This window comes from Terrapene carolina, unplaced genomic scaffold, assembly GCF_002925995.2.
Source record: "Terrapene carolina triunguis isolate 2854851 unplaced genomic scaffold, T_m_triunguis-2.0 Scaffold374, whole genome shotgun sequence".
Classification (NCBI taxonomy): Eukaryota; Metazoa; Chordata; order Testudines; family Emydidae; genus Terrapene; species Terrapene triunguis.
This window is the reverse complement of record NW_020664725.1, coordinates 8,918,449-8,936,139: the sequence shown is the minus strand read 5'-3', so window position 1 is coordinate 8,936,139 and position 17,691 is coordinate 8,918,449. Positions and strand designations below refer to the sequence as shown.

Below are 17,691 nucleotides of genomic sequence, written 5' to 3'. Positions count from 1 at the left end.
CGAGGGCGGTAGAAGGAGCTTGTGAGTAAGGCACGAAGGATGCAAAGAACAACACTGGGGCGAGGCTGGTTTAATTATCCTCGGGGAGGGAAAGTATTTTGAACTTCCCTGCATTTATACCTGAGACAGTGCCTAGCCCTATGGGCTTCCGACCTGTGCCTAGAGCCCCATAGCGCTCTGGTAAGACTAATAATAATTCTGGCCCTTCCCAGCCTGGATTTCTGCACACTGTCATCAAACAGAATATATACACCGCATGTGACTCTTGGCATGAAAAAGTTACAAGATTCTATGCCACGGAGGAGTCAAACTTGCCACTTGGCTGGAAACTAACTTCTCCTAAGTGCCTGGTTTTGTTTTGTTTTGTTTTTTTAATTTCTCTTATTGCTATTTTTAGCCAAATATTTTCTTAGCCAAATGCTGTGTGTCCTGGTCAGAGGCACTTTTCCCATGGAGACTCCAGCTGCAGCAGCAGGAGGCTTGCTGTGTGTGTGGAGGAATTTTATCGGACGTGCAGCTCTTGTGTATCTCGATTGCCCTGCCAGGTTCATGGGTCTAAATATCAAGACACCAGCACGTCTCTGCAGGGAGGGTATTTGGGATCATCCGCGCCAGCGCTCAGCAGTTACACCTAGGCCCTCTAGTTTAAATGGTGTTGATAGGCCCCCGGAAGCCAAGGGAGAAAATAAAACCAAAACAAGGAAGTCTGCAATTTCAAGGCCTGGTCTACACTACGACTTTAATTCGGATTTAGCAGCGTTAATCCGAATTAACCCTTCACCCGTCCACACTACAGAGCCAGTTAATTCGAATTAAAGGGCACTTTAAATCGATTTCTGTACTCCACCTCGACGAGCGGAGTAGAGCCAAAATCGACTTTGTTAATTCGAATTAGGGTTAGTGTGGCCGCCACCACCGAATTAAAGTGGTTAAAAGTAATGGGGTAGTGTGGCCGCATACCACCGAATTAATGTGGTTAAAAACCGAATTAATGTGCTTAGTGTGGCCGCGCACAATCGAATTTATACAACCTGTTTCCCAAATTCGAATTATCTAAATTCGGATTAATCCCGTAGTGTAGACATACCCTAAGCGTGCATGGCGGAGTGGGGAGGAGGGGACTCAATAACCATCTACAAGCGTTTAAAAGGTGTGAACGCCAAAGGAGGGGAGAAGGTGATGAAAGGGACCATGTAGGTTGAACAATGGAATCAGCTTCCAACAAGAGCCACCAGACTCTGAATAGCTTCCCTGGGGAAGCACTGCAGAGAAAGTCGCATTGCTTGGGGCGTTTAAAACTAGACTGGATAAAGTACTAGGAAAATACACTGAAAGGAACAATCCTGCACTGGATGGTGGAAGTGGACTACGTGACCTTATAGGGTTGCTACATCCTTCCCTTTTGTGCCTCTCATCCCTTAGCCAAAACACTGCCCATGTTCAATGAGGGCAGCTCCTAACTCCCTCCCCTTCGCTCTCCAGCTTCACAACACAGAGCAAGCCATCCATCTGATCAGGCCTTTGCCTGACTATGGGCAATTAGCAATGCATTGGGGGATTCCTGGCGCAGGACAGAGAGAGGCACTGTTTGTAACATCTAGTCGCGTACAGCTTGATTTAACCCCTGGTTGCATTTAATCCAAGTCAGGCACTTGGGTGCTCCAGAGACAGGCTTGTAAATTCAAGGGTTAGGTCAGTCGGCACACAAACAAGATACCCCTGAATTGTTCATGTTAACGCAGTAAAAATCTGACGAGACATGAGGCTGGGGTGCTCTCTGCGTCCACTCGATGGAGCCTTCGGGGCTACACTCCACGTGCTTTGACAGGAACATTCGCTGTTCGGTATGAGAGTGGCGCTGTAGTCAGGAGAGTATCAGTGTACAAATGGCCCTGCCATACTCTGTGTGTCTCTTCCCTGAGTGGCTTGGAGTCTGTCGGTAAAGCAAGCAGATTCGAAACACGTTTCTACTACTCCTAGCACTACAGGAGCCCACAGAGCCAGGGAGAGCGAGCTGTAGTCTCATCTGTTTCGTGCATCTTCACCAAGGTGCCTGCTCCCCATCCTGACGGCAGTTGTCTCTGATGGTTTTCCACTGAAACCTTGCAGGTCGAGAGGGCCTGCGCCGCTCTTCCCCACCCCTATGACATGCAGCGCAACTCCACAGGGACTTCCTGTACCTCACTGGCCAGGGAGACCAGCCATTGCACGGCTGCATCACCCTAGAACGTTTAGCCGAACCACTCAGGCTGTGACCTGGGGGGCAGAGCTTGTCCCTTAGTGAACTGTAACAGAGCAGAGCCCAGAGCATGGCAGGTGCTGCAATTCCAATTTATAGCAAAACTCCACTTAAAGCAAAGCTGTTCCATCCCGCAGGCAGGGCCCAGAGAGGCACTGTTACACTGGCAAGCAGCTTCAGGAACCCCAGGGCGCAGAGAGAGCTTCCTGGGACAGTCCTCACTCCCTGTGAGAATCCATGGCCCTTCTTTCTAAAAATAACTCAACCCCTCGTCTCAGAACCGCCCGTCCCACATGGCAGGGCTTCTGCCACCAAGACGGCAGAGAGAACCACGTCTGGACTCAGTCTACCTCGGGCAGAATCCCACGTCCACATTAAAGCGTCGCTTCAACCAACACTGCAGACTAGCCGAGGAATAATTCATGACCCCATCTGTCCCCACTGGTCAGTGGCAGTCGGGCCCACCCTGCCTCGCTTCCAAGCTCTCCTCAAATCAGAGCTCCCTCGAGAAGAGGAGGGGATTTGAGATGAGAAATCTCATTACAGGGACAGCAAGTGAAACAACCCGGCTTCAAAATACACGGCACGGTGTGCTGAGTTCACCGCCCGCGAAGCATCCACGAGTGCCGAGATACAGCCAAGGCACCAGATTTTCAATTGCAGGATGTTCGTGACCAGGGTGCAATTGAGAGTTTCTGAAATGCAACCGAATAGGGTAGCCCCCACTCTGCAAAAATTAGTTTCAGCAATGAGATTTGGTCCTGCTCTCATCAGAGATGTAAACTTCTCAGCTCCCCTACTTGGGCATGAGCATCTCTTCTTGGGCAGCACAAACCCTCTTTTCTCAATCCTGCAAGTCACATGGCACATGCCTTGCCAGCATCCAGAATCCACCTGAAATCTGTCAGTGCAGAGTGCCCCACGCAGAAATCCCACTAAAGGACAATCCAATTACAGTCACAGAATGACCAGGGCATGGTTCCGATGCAGTTCTATGGTGAAAAGGGACTGCAAAACGACGCAGCAGGATTTATTATTTACCGTTTGCATTGTGGTAGCACCTAGAAGCCACAATCAGGACACAGGGCCCCCACTGGGTTCGGTGCTGTTTCGTGCCCTTACTGAGAAGTCCCTGCCCCAAAACTTGGCTACACGGATAGTGTTGCCAGCTCCAGCCAGCTCAGTTCACAAGGTGTGAGATGACTGTTCTACCTGCCAGCTCCGCACACGCCACCTGGGGTCTGAACATCAAGCTGGGTCCTTTCTACTTCAGGCAGCGACAGCAAGAAGACAGATTCTGCAATCTGAAACGCAGCTGACATTGTCAGCAACATGCAAGGCACAGGAGAATTCCACTTGCAATCCCATAGCTTGTTTAGCCTGACCCAAAGCCTGTTGACTTCAGTGAGGTTCTGGATCAGACCCTGGGTACGTAAGTCAGCAATTATAAAGTTGCTTGAACTACTTTTCCTTTTCAAAGCAACATACACAATACCATGGTTAAAAGGTAATGTTCTCCCATGATTGATGGGAAACTGAGGCAACAACGAGCTAAAGGGACTTGCCCAAGATCACACAGCAAGTCAGTGGCTGAGCAGGAGGGCAGGTCTCAGAAGTTCCTAGCTCCCAGCTGCAACACAACATTAAGCCACGTAGAAACAGGGAGAGCAGAAATGTAGAATAAAAAGAAGCCATTTTTCCATCTTGCTGGTACAACTCAAGCGGAGTCAGTGGCACTCATGCGCCCTCTCAGTTGAGTCAGTCCGATGCTGAGCCCGGAATCTAGCATTTGCCCTATGCAGTCACTGCAGCAGCACCATCTAACTCCTTACTTTTAATAAAGCCTCTTTAAATTCCTTAAGCATGAGAGGCAGCAAATGAAACCCAATTCTGCTTTATTCTCTCTAGGGCAGAAGCTCCCTTTATTTAGCGAACCGCTGCTAATAGCTCTGTCTCATCAGCCAGTACTGAGGGAGCAAGGCTGCAATTGTTTGGAAGTCTGGCATTGCAGAACAAGCTGGGATAATAAGGTCTAAAGGAGAAGATTCCTCATGACAGGCCCACAATAATCTAGTAATCCTAGTTAAGTCCCTGACAATGAAAAGTGCTGAACAACAGTAAGGCAATGAGGCACCAGGGTCCCATTCGACATGGAGGCTCCTGCTGCAGTTTATGCTTCAGGCAGTGACGGGGGAGCCCTGGCTAATGGAGCCGGCTCTGCTCAGCCACAGAACAGCTCCCTAGATAACGCAAATGTGGAACCTGCTGGGCAGGTAAAGGGGGAATTTATATTGGAATATCGATGGCCTACTTTTTCCATGACTTACTACTCCATACAGAGCCTGCATTATTCACTATGCTCAGTATGAAACTATTAGCAGGCTCAGGCCCTTAGAGAGCAACCCAGTAGGTATCCCTTTCTCATGCACCCATCAATGTGGCATCTGGACATGGCTCTCCACGTTAAGGTGGGATTGCCTGCTTGGGATCCCCGCCGCTCACAAACTGAGTCTTCGAGGCTGTTAGGCACTCAGGGCCTGTTCCCAGCAGGTAGCCCCATGAACGCACAGCTTTGTGTGATGGCCACCTTCTTGTCCAACGCTCCAGGGACTGACTCAGGGACTTCCAGAGCTGCTACAGCTTGAGCTAAAGGTCTCTAGCTGGGGCTGTACCAGACTCCTGTCCCCCATGGATCAGGCACAGACAGCGCTACGTAACACACTGGCCAGATACACTGATTCTCCAGCCGCAGCGCTGTTTAAGCTCCACCTCAAAACCAAAAACACTGCCAGACCAAGGACCTTGTGGTGCTCTCCATCAGCTCTGGGCAACCTAAACGCTAAATTTTTCGTTCACGACACACACCCAAATGGCATGGCAGCACATATACCACAGTCACTAATGGAAAGAGAGCCTCAGACAAGATTGGTTAAAGTGACTGGTGATTTTGGGAGCCTCTGTTCTCGGGGGGGCCCCCATCTAGAGTCACCTGAAAGGTTCCTGTCAGAAAGTGATGAGCCCCACCCTCTGGAAAGGCCCTTTGAAGTGCCTCAAAGTGGGCATCCGACATTACGACTCACTTCTGAAAACCATGGCCCCAGTTTCTCTCTGCAGATTCCAGATCAATTTGCTCTGTTTACAGTTGAAAAGATTATTTTCCAACTGCCGACGCCAGACTGCAGCCCAGGACCTGATAACCCAGAGGGGGTCCTTTCCACCTCCGGCATCCGCACCTGCAATAAAATCTCTGCAACCTCAGAGTTGCTGCTGAGCCATAAGGAAAACAAGCACTCAGCTTGCTCTTCCATCACCGCATTGGCTCTGTGCTGGGAAAGACAGTAGATCTGACGCAGACAGACAAAGGAAACAGACGTTTTGAGTCAGAAAGGGCCTTTTCTGAACAAGTTTAATTTCACACCACAGCTGCATTTTAAAGATTGGCTTACATACTAAGTGGGAATGAAATCTTGATGTACCTCTGCCCCCCTGCTGTCGCCATCCTCCGTCCTTTATCTCCTTCTAGCCAGTACCACGCCAAGAGATGAAGGGACCATAGCATCTCTTAGCATCCCACTTAAGAGCATGCTGAACAGCTAGCTGTTAAAGGAGATTCAAGCGCAGAGCAGCAGCTGTGAATTCTGCCACAGGCACTTTGGCTTTTAACTGAAAATTATTATGATTGGTTATGTGTATTCTGGTAGCTCCAGAGTGTCATAGACCAGATCCCCACCATGTGAGGTGCTGTACAAACAGAACAAATAGATGGTCCCTGCCCCAGTGCTACTGCTGCAAATTGAAGGATATACAGGGGAATTGAACTCAGGACTGAGGGGAAGAAAACGGGGGAGGGAAGGGGGTAAGGAGAAGAGATATTGCAATAGTAGGATTAAGTAATACAAGATATTGCACCACCTCAGGAGCATGAGGCTGATTGACAGATGTGAGAAGCAGGACACCTCTCTCTCCGAAGTGAGTGAGGATGAGCCAGGAATTGAAAAGCTCTTAGTAGACATTCAAGCAGCTGCAGCCATTACATTTTTGTCACTCAGTTGCAAGAAGTTTCCGACAATGCTTGCTCCAAGTAATTTCACAGCATTACAGCCAGAGAGGCGTTAGATTGCATTAGCATAGCCCTTTACAGAGCTGTGTGATGCAGGTGAAGCCATTATGCTGGGACTCAATCCAGTTTGTAACATTTTGGTACAGCGCACTGCATACATGCTCCAAAGAGCCATCCATGTGGATCAATTCACCTCACCAGGATTCCCCAGCAACAGGCTAGTTTCAGAGGGGAGGTGCAAGGCTGTGTGAGCTACAGGTCAGTAAGTGGACGTGAAGGAGACTAAGTCTTTGGCCGCATCTGCACTAGAGATCTGAACCACTGGTAACTCACCAAGCTGGTGCAATCGGCAATGGAACAGCCATGCTACCTCTGGGACAAATACTGCCCCCATTCATTCCAGTCAACCCTCAACCCACGCACTTCAATCTATACCTGCTCCCGGTACGTATGTTATGTCCAGTTAGTAATGTGCAACTCTCAGCACCATCCATATCACTTCTGGCTTTGGCTCTATGTCTTCTGTACCTGGTAGAGTTATTTGTCATCAAGGTAAACCCTAATTAACTGAATTGGTGCAAACGCCCTTGTCTGAACTTAGCCATCAGCCCCAGCCCACTATCCTGGCCACCAGCTACAAAAATGAGGCTATTCCCGAGCACAAACAAGGCCTGAGAGGAAAAAGGAGTGTTTAAAAGGGTGTCTGGGCCAGCAGTTGGATTGCTGGGAACCCCTGTAATTCATGTGAACAATAACTCCCGCTGATGAGTGGGCAGGCCCTCCCGTTCACTGCTGGCTAACAGCCAGTAACAGTTATTTCCAGGAGCGGGCCCCAGGGTTGTGCCATGTACGCAACCCCATAAATGCACACTGGAACATGAATGGAACTCCCTGTGCCCAGTAAAATGCCCATGTACTCCCACGCCCCGGAGATGCCAGCTCAAATCCCAGAACTGCTGTCAAGGCTGGGTCACGAAGCACAGTCAGTTCTGTACTGAAAGAGGGGGGCAGTGGAGTGGTTTAGAAGCGGTTCCCAGTGAAAAGAAACAAGACTTCAAAGGACTTCTCCTCCTGAGTGGGAGGGAAGTTTATTAAATCATGCAGTGCAGCGGGGCGAGGACAACTGTCCTCTGGCCAGGCTGATCAGAGATTCGCTATGGAGAAAGTCAGTAGCTGATTTCACACCCCGGCTCCGACGCTGGCCCACACAACGCTAACTCAGCGGGCAGAGCTACAACGCTCCCTTATTCCTGGGCTCCTCGCAGTCAATCAATGGAAAGTGGAAGCTCCTTCATGGACACAAGCAACAGACAGTGCTGAGCTCTGATTGCCATGGAGGGGGCTGGCGTGGTAAGGAGACATGCTGGCCCTCACCTCCAGACCAGGAGTTCACAGGCAACTCAGGCCAGCAGTGACTACTTTGTAGCCATCTAGTGGCCGTTTGCTGGCGTGTGTGAAGTAAGCCAGTGGGTCCCATCCTGGTTCCTTGTGGACACCCAGGTCACATAACCCTTTAGGGCCTTCCTTTGCAACAGAAAAGCAAAGGAGCCAAGGAGGCAGAGACCATAACCTCCTCCCTTTTAGCAGGTCCCAATTCAGCAAGACACTTAAGCACATGCTTTACTTTAAGCACATTTAGCCCCACTGATTTCAGCGGGACCATCGTATGCTTAGAGGGAGGCATGTGCCCTCGCACCCTGCTGAACCGGGCACATTGTGGCAGCATGTGGGAGAAGTCTTTTCTGGCACTCGGCCTGTGCTGTCCTTGTTCTGTGGTTAAACAGAGCAACCAGCATTCAGGGCTGTCAAGACAAGACCTTTCACCAGCAACAAGGGGCAGGCTTGCAAAGGCTCAGAGGACAGTTACGCACCCAGCCCCCATCCAGCTAGGGGGCTCACTACCGCCTATGGCTTGGGAAGTCTCCCCTCTAAAATAATCTGATTGCTGGTTCAGATGACATGCTCGCCCATGGCCGTGTGACCTGTGGGTCTCCTGGGCACGCATGTGGCTTCACTTTTAGAAAGCTGCGGGTTCATTGTGGCTTCCCCAGGACAGCATGTCTACTTGGAGCAGCCTTCTCTAGGTCTGTGTGGGTCTACCTTTTTGAACTGTGCTTGTGAAGAACTGTCAGGCTTAGGGTCTCGATTCAAACTCTGGCCTCTCTCTCGATTTTTTTTTTTTTTTTTTTTTGGTCAATTGGGTTCGGAGAAAGTTGAACTGATTTCATTAAACAATATGGGTGCAATGTCCTTTGACAACGACACCGTCCCAGCTGTCATCCTTTATTGGCTGGCCCATAGAAGAGCGTGAGGTTGCAATGTTTGCTCTGCAGCAACCACAGACAATGGGACGAACCCTGCTCTCTGTTTACACCAGTCTAAATCCACTAGCTTCAGTGGAGTTACTCCAGATTTAGGCCAGTGTCACCTGGGAACAGAGCCTAGCCTACTATTCCTAGGCACAGGCTGTGATGCATATCAAGAGGTCTCAAGCCCAGGGTCGCCAACAGGTGTCAGAGGGTCACAGAAACCCTCCTGTTCTACTTCTCAGCAGTGAAGTTGTCCCATCTAGATCCAAGTTAGATGGGGTGGGGAGGAAGGCAAGGGTCCTAATATGGGAAAAATTGAGAACTCCTGATTGATATTGATGGTGCATTAGGAACAGGCAGGGTTGTTTAGTGGTTAGCAAATGGCACTGGAGAATCAGGATCCATAGCTCCCTTCCTCTCTTGCTTTGGCTAAGTCACTTATGTTTTCCTAGAGCTGTGTATTACACCCTTCCTTCATGTGGTTGTGAGTGATTAATGTTAGGCACCTCAATAAACATGACCTGATTTTGAAAAGTGCTGGGTACCCAAAAGACCCAGTGAAATCAATGAGAGCTGCAGGTGCTTGAGGTAATGCACTGGTGTGTGTGTGTGTGTGTGTCACAGGTCCCGCTCTGTGCCAATCTGCAGACGATACGACTTACAGCTCCCAGCTACATAGCATTGGCTCCTTAGCTCAAGCACTTGCAACTTATGGTTTTTGCTCTGGAGGTCAGTTCCTGGTGGCTCCGCCATCACTCAGCACCTCTGAATATCAGCCCACTCATTTAGGTGCCCAAACGCAGATGTAGGAGCCCAACTTTAGGCAGCCAAGTTTGAATATTCTGACCTTAACCTCGCTCCCTTTGTGCAAGTGGGAATACTACCGACCCCCCTGGGATGCGGTAATTTATTTACGTTTGCAGTGTTGTGATTTTCTCACCTACAGGATGCTATCGAGGCAAAGTGCCGCTATTGTTGCAACAAAAAGGAAGTAAACCCAAGAATTGTGTGTGGCACAAAATAAACAATATCACAGGGCTGCTGCAAACAGAGACCCGCTGAAAAAATAAATAACTAAACAAACACCATTGGGAGGAAGAAATGTTTATCTTAGAGCTTTTGCAGGGCTTAGTATGAAAAAAGAAATGGAGGTTAACACAACAATTGGAAAGTATATAAAAAAGAGCAACTGACAAGATCCTTCGAAGGGATAAAATAAATCTCAGAGGAGCGGCATATGCTATTGGGCTTCGCAGCCTCACTCGAGTCGTTAACTGTGTAAATTCTGAAAAGGTTCCTCTGCCGGAAATGATTCAAGAAGAGCGTTAGCAGCCAAAGCCCCTCTGGAAAAGTCCATTTGCTGCGTGCCGCACGAGCAGGGTGCAGTGCCATTAACGAATGCTAGGGACATGAGGGCAAAGACTTGGCAGTTGGCTCATGGAGACCTCCCCTTCCACTACTGTTACTTGGCTGCTGCAAAGGCCACCATATCTACCTACCTTAAGGATCCCTCCAAGTCTCTGTGGCAGCCCATTAGGCCCAATCCTGCAAATACTTAGGCGCAGGTGTAGCTTTCATTACATGATGTGTTCCAATGGGGTTTGGACTGTAAGATCCTCAGGACAGGGACTGTCTCTCTGTTCTGTGTTTGTACAGCCCCTAGCGTCCTGAGGTCCTGCTCCACGACTAAGGCCCCTATATACTACTGTAGTACAACAACAGGGTTAGGGCCTTTATTTTCCAGGGATTGATAACCTGGCTATAATATTCTCCACTCCACCCCACCCACCAATGCTAATCTTGGTCTAAAAGAACAGACCCTTGTACAGCTTAGCTGTCTGTTTGCCCAAGGGATCTGTTTGCATTTCTGTTGTAGACAAGTAAAGATTTATCATCACTGTGCTCAAGATGGATGAGCAAACTGTGTGCCTCGGTTTTAACCATGCCTTTGCAAAACTGGTCTAGTATTTTAAACAAAACCTGCTCAGCCAATTCTAAATTACAGGTTTGCAGGGGGGGGAAAGCGCAAAGAATGCACTATATTATACACACACATTTATGTCTATACATAGTTTGGAGGAGCAGTACGTGGTGTGTGTATACATGTATGCCAACGTCACTTGGAATTGGCTGCATTTTGGGACTAATTACATTTTAGTTCGGCATTATATAGTTTTAAAGGTTAGCATTATGTTATTCCAAAATACAGCCTAGACTACTTTTGCACTGGAAAGTGGAGGGGTTTGTTTCTTTGTTTTTAAATGCACACACACACAAATGATTAAGGCTCCGATCCTGCAACTGGCTATGCTTGAGTGCACCCCACAGACAGTACAGAGTCTCATTGAAGTCAAATCCGTGTGGCCGCAGGGATCTGATCACGTGGAGCAGGTAGCAGGATCGGGGCCTAAATATGAAATTGTAGCCACTTTTATAAACCATGTTTAAAGATGTGTGTCTGTAGTAATGTCACAATTGGAACAGGCCGACTGGAACAGGGGAAAGAGGGTTAGGTTTCAGGAGGGACCTAATTCAGTCTGATCCCTGGAGCTCAGCAACGCAAGCTGGTGCCCACGCCGCTACCAGACATGCAAAGGCTTCTTGGCATGTAACCCTGGCCTCTCTAAAAATCTCTTTCCTACAACTCTGCCTGTCTGTCTGCCCCATCACTTATTACTAATGAAACAATAATCGTGTCATATTTTGGAGATCTAGCATACGGTGTGCTATCTATTTAGCAACCTCTGAGTATTTTCAGATCAAACTCCTCTAGTTTATTTCATTAGACCCCTGTAGAGACACTGGCCAACACTGGTGATTTTGAGTGCCTCCATTTTTGAAGGCCCAAACTAAGACATTTTTAAGGGAGCTGATTTTCACAGAGTGCTGAAATGCAGCCCTCTGAAAACCAGGTCTCTTTCACAGTGTATAAAAGTGGGCATCTAAGAACTGAAGCCCACAAAATCACTGGCCGCTTTTAAATACTGGCTGTTTATGCAATGGATCTGAATTGTTCCAAACATTTATTAGGGCTGGGATTTTCCAAGGAGGCTATGGGAGTTAGGAACAAAAGTCCCATTGGATCTCAATGGGAATTAAATGTCCCAACTTTCTCAGGCTCCTTTCAAAATCTCACCCTACGCGACTAATAGACATTTTAAAATGTGTCATTGCAGATCTACTTGAAATAAGGCTGAATCAACTGTTCTGAACAGTTACCCTTTCACACATACACAGCAGAGGTATGACAAATCCCTGAAGGAGCACACAACTCAGTATTAAAGCTGGAAGAATCTTTAAATGGGCCAGCTGTACCTAAATAATTTATGAGGTCTCTATGCTCCTGGTGATCTTACATTTGTGTTCTAATAATCAGGCACACTGATAGGATAAGGCTAGAGAAAGAGAATTCCCTTCACGCTGCAATCCCTGGGATTGATGAGTTTAAAAAAAAAACCACAACCCACAGGGCGACCCTGAACATTATCTGAATGCAATTTAATTTTATCTACCACATCCATTATTGCTTCAAAACTTTTATTTCCTCTTCAACTTGTAACCTGCTCTCTATAGCACTTTGCAATATCCTGCATGAAGGACACTACACAACCCAATCAATTCTATTATCGTCACCTATGAAGCAACGTACGCAGCACAAGGTAACTCAGATTAAACTTTCCAATTTACGCTGAGGACCTGTGGGTCAGCTCTGACAGTTAGATTTCAGTTGTAGGGAACTGTGTAGACCCTGGTTTGCTCTTATAAAACCTGCGCCTACATCTGTTGCCAGCAAAACTCAGGAGATTTTGTTCCAGTCAGTTGTCAAGTTTGGACCTGGACTACTCCTGTTTCAACCCTAATGAAATTTACCTTGAAGGCCCAACCTGGGAAAGCAACTTAGACCAGATGCTTTAGAAGCTGGTAGAGCAACCTCTCCAGAGCTCGCACTCATCACCCGGCCGGGCTGTTTCTAAAGATTTCAGGCTCTATTATGCAGCTGTCTTAATGTTTTAGCACTACCAAGCTATGTGCTAGACAGCTGTACTTTATCAGTGGAGCTACACAAAGCTTCCTTACAGCATGAAAATCAAAAGGAAGAGACTGCAAAAGAAGAGGTGATAACAGAACTTCCGCAGACAATTCTCTTGCAGAAAACATCTTTAATACTACCTCCCCCATAGTTTATCCCTGGAGGACGCCTGCTTGACCTCCATTTATCTAAAATGAGAAAGAGAACTTTGCCAGGATCCGACTATCCTAAAGGCCAACACAGCAACAGCTCAGAGAGCTACTAGCCGCCCCTTGCCAAATGGACACAGACAAACAATAATCTCTCATTGTTAAATCACTGGAAAAGAATGCACTGTTAAATAATTGAACTCCAAGACAGCCCTTCTCACTCCAACTAACTGGAGAGGGGGGAGCATCATGTGCATATGGGGGTTTAACTAGGTCAAAGGGTGTGAAGGAAACAAAGACCTTGGAGGTTTGCAAAGCCAGACGCCCAATTTCCAGTGTAGTCCAACAGGCACTTCTTGTCATGAGCAGAACTATAGTTAGAACTACAACTAAAGGGTAGGCGAAACAGCAGGTGAAATTCAGCCACGCATACTGCTCAAATACAATTTAGACCATCAAATGGTGCTTAGGTCCTGGGCAGACTCTGCAAAGGAGTGCCCGTCACCTGATGATGTGTGCCCATATGGCTACATGACACACGTTACTGATGTTTATTGGTTTGCTTTGGTCTTTGAGCAAAACACAATGCCCCCAACAAAGTGCACGGCCTTTATCAACAGGGAAGTAGATGGCAGGGTTTATCTGCCTGTTGACAGAGGAAACAGATTGGAAATGTAATTACACTCATTAATTTTACATCTTTAATTCATCTGTTTTTATATGCTGCAATTTCAAAACAAGCCTCCAGGCACTAGTAAAACGATGATGCAAAGAAAGCAGTTATTTTATCCTGTCGAGAGGAGGGTTTGCACTAAATACTCGTGTTTTGCATACAGGGAGTTAGGCCTCCTGGGATCCTGAACACAGCACATAGTGCTCTCTGGAAATTCTCCCCCTGCCTGGACTCTGCTTTATAAAAAGTTCACACACTTTCCTTGAATCATCAGGGTTTGATGCAATCCGCTGTGAAGCATTAGCTCTAAATATACGACGGGGAGGCCAGTTCTGTCTCAGTGCACACACCAATCCCGCCACCCCCATTCTAACTGTCAAGAATGCCAAAGCAGAGAACACAACTTGCAAGAGTAAAACTCTCCCCCACCACCACCACCCAAAAATAAACCACCTCTCCACCAATCCAAATGAGCTTCAGGAAAAACAAGAGCTAGCTATCAGGGCTCACCAACATTCTATCTTTTGGTGTGAGCAAAGATAAAGGGCACATTGGCAGGAAATGAAGGAATCCTAGCTACCCACAGACATCATGCAAAGCAGCTCCTGTCCTTCTTTGCTAAACTGGGGCTGCAAAAGAACATTCTGCTTTGTAAACTTGCTTAGGTGATGGCTGGCCATTCCAGTCATATACATGGTTCAAATCCCAAGCACACCAAGGGATAACTAAAAAAAGTATGTTCAGTCCAAGAGACACAAAATCCAACCTCCACAAGGGAAGTAAACTGGTCTGTTAAGACAGCCCAAGTTCACAGCTAGGTCATTACCGCTCAGCAGCTTTCTCTCTTCGCACAATAAACACATTTTCCTCCTTCGGCCCACTTGTGCTTAAGGAACACAATAATCATCAGAAGCATTTAGAGCAAGAGGGAATTTGCTGGTATCACTTTCTCGGTCAACAGCTGTAAAGTGGATGTGCATGAAACTTGCAGCCCCTTCTGTTACACTTTGGTGGTGATGCCAACATATTCCTCGCTCGACTGGCAGCACCAAACCCTGCCTAAGATCTTTTTTTTTTAACCTGTCATTAAGCATCCACTTTTGGTCCAACTCACTGAGCTGTTTCTCCTGTTTTTTAATTACCTGTTGAAAATAGAGCAACACTGCGACTACTTGCAGTCAGAAAATCCTTACACGCAACTCACACACCCGTTTAGCACCAGAGCTAAAAACACTGCCTTGAAGAAGCCATTTTTGGCACCAACAGCTGACTCTGAGCACTTGTTTGCTTCTGGAACAGGTGGACTGTATATTAAACAAAAATCAGGAGACTTTTACCGTATAGTTTACAAATATAAATGATTGTAGAATCAAACATATTAGTGAACAAACTTAACCCAAGTCAAACTAAGTCGAGTCAAATACCAATCGATTACAATGAAGCATCCATACATATATTTTCATGCGAGACGGGTACAAATCCAACCTGTGGGTCCAAATGCCTCCGAATTTTCAGAGAGTTGAGGGGGGGTCATTCAAAATCCAAACTTGGCTCTGAATTCCAGAAAGGGTTGTTATAAACCATGGAATGTTCAAACTCCAGCTAGAGGCCTGTCTATATTAGCTGTTTGCAGCGTTGTAGTCTCAGGATAGGAGCGAGCAAATCTGACGAAGACCACTGTGCAGCTCGAAAGCTTGTCTCTTCCACCAACAGAAGTTGGTCCATTAAGATATTACCTTACCCGCCTTGTCTCTATATTAGAGAAGTTTATTCTAGTGTAGCAAATCTGATGTAGCTGTATCACATTGATGTAAAACAGGGCTTGCATTGACACAACTTACTCCACTGGTGTAGTTGCATTAGTGCACATTTCCCTAATGTAGACAGGCTCTTCAGATTTTCTACAGTGCCCATAACTGTATTATTATTATTTATTCAGATTATGGTAGCACTTCAAGGCCACAATGGAGATCAAGGCCCCTCTGTGCTAGGTGCTGTACATACACAGAGTAAGAGACAGTCCCTGCCCCAAAAAGCTCACAGACTAAGGCCTGGTGTACACTTAAAAATTAGATCGACCAAGCTACGTTGCTCAGAGCTGTGACAAATGTCATACCCTAAGCACCAAAGTTAAGTCGACCTAACCTCCAGTGTAGATGTGTCTAGGTCGTCGAAAGGATTCTTCCGACAACCTAGCTACCGCCTCTCGGAAAGGTGGATTAACTACATCCAAGGAAAAACCCTTTCCGTTGATGTACAAAACGGCTACACTACGGTGCTCCAGGGCACAGCTGCAGCACCGTAGCTGTGCCACTGTGGTGTAGACATCATCTAAACCTGGCTGCGAGAACCCAAATGCTCCAAGCCTGAGTTTTGCAGCCTGGGGCCTCGGCGTGTTTGTAGAAGGGCATTTTAGCAACCAGCCAGGTGTCCAAGCCACTGCCAATTACTGGGGTGGACTATCAATTATTCTGGTTGTTGCATTTAGCCATTTAGTAGGCCTTTGCAGAAACTTAGCATAACTAAGGCGAGGGGGGAGGGCGCTTTAGCTATCACAAGAAATGGGCTTGACGCTACAACCTCCCTGATATGCTGGGGTAAGCATCTGTGAAAAACAGGAAGTCTGGATATATTTCTGAACTGCTGTTCTAGGGAAATAGGATGCCCAGACTGACTGCTTGCTTAACAATTATTTTTTTAAAATAATATATTTGTGTAACATCTGCTTTTTGCCTACTGACTGATTCTGTTTGGTCAGCCACGTAACATTTTCTTGTTTGACATGTCTCGTAACTTTTCAGGTATAAGAGGGGAACTGTGGGTTTGGGTCAAGCGGATCGCCTCGTGGACTCATCAAGACCTCCAGCCACAGTCGAAAGGTTGGTTACCGGAAACCTGCAATTGAGTCCCCTGAATACCGCTCCAAACTCCTGAGGGGTAATTATCTGCTTAGGGTGTTCTATAACCTATGGTGTTTGTATGTGCTGGACACTAATAAAGTGTCTGGCTTTAAAGTGAAAGCACATGGTTTAGGTTTGTTTGTGTCAGCCATACAGCAGACGGAAGTGCTGCATCTCCCTTGGTTTATCCTGATACCACCTTGCATAGATTAAAGTTACCAAGAGCTTTGGGCTCAGGGGAACCTCGGGTAACATGTTGACAAGTTTTAAGAGTAGAATTTTCCATCCAAATCTCCTCTTCTATTTGGCTTTCAAATACTCAACTGGCATCAAACATGTCCTGAAAGTCTCAGAATCAGCTGCCCCCTTTCTCTGGGGCATCAAGGCCACAGCCGTGCCAAGACTTATGCACTTCCTTAACTTTATGCCTCATGAGGCATTCTATTGACTTTGACAGGGCTGCAGGCAGCACATAAAGTTAAGCGTAAGTATGCGTAAGTCTGTTCAGGCTCAGGGCCTATGCGATAGTAAAGTAGTAAGCATTCCGCACCCACCCACGTCCACAAATACTGATTTCTCCTTCAGTGTGCTGTCTGCAGAGAGCAGCGGGGCAGGGGGGGGGAGGGCAAGGCACTCAGGCACACTGGCTGCCACCTGACCCTGTCCTGCCTTTATTCATAGCCAGACAAGTGAGTCCAAACTCATTCCTGAACTGCATTAGCAAATGTTTCTGCAATTAAAGCTGTCAACATTCATGTGGGGCCCCCTAAACAATAGGGGCCTGTGCCCTGGATTGAATAGGCTCTACTGTCCCGCCTGCCTGCCTGCCTGCGGAGGCTGCACATTCCTGACACCCTCTGGGACTAGGGCTGACTGAGATATAGATATATTCTTAAAACCATCTTGATTCCAAGGCCACAGACACCGACACTCCCCATCGCCCTGCCCCGGTCCCTGCAGGCCGGGGCATCTCTCAGCCCAGCCCTCCTGAACAGCAACCCCTGAGGGTGCCTGCAAGCCCCTCCCTGGCCCCCAAGGCAGAGTGGCATATACTGCGGTGCGGAGTCCCTGGCCCCTCTGAACCTAGAAATGGGGGTGTATAGGGAGCGCTAAACACAGGCAGCCTCTGGAGAGAGCGCTCTGCCCCAGGGGGCTGCTCAATTGGCTCCCAGCCCAGCCAGGGACCCGAGCCCAGAGCAGCCGGGATGTTCCTCCCGCTTTCTGAGCTGGGCCCGCTGCCTGAGGACCCCCTCCCCTGCTACCCCATGCACTGGGGGGCAGCTGGTCCCCTCTCCCCTGAGACCCCATGCACCTGGGCGCAGTGAGTCCCC

General features: G+C 47.8%; 1 protein-coding gene across 2 annotated transcripts in view; it reads right to left on the bottom strand.

Annotated features, from left to right (window-relative positions):
• The window catches only part of JAM3 (junctional adhesion molecule 3), a 39,714-nt gene that overhangs the window by 21,680 nt on the left and 343 nt on the right, over positions 1–17,691 (bottom strand). The window lies entirely within an intron of this gene.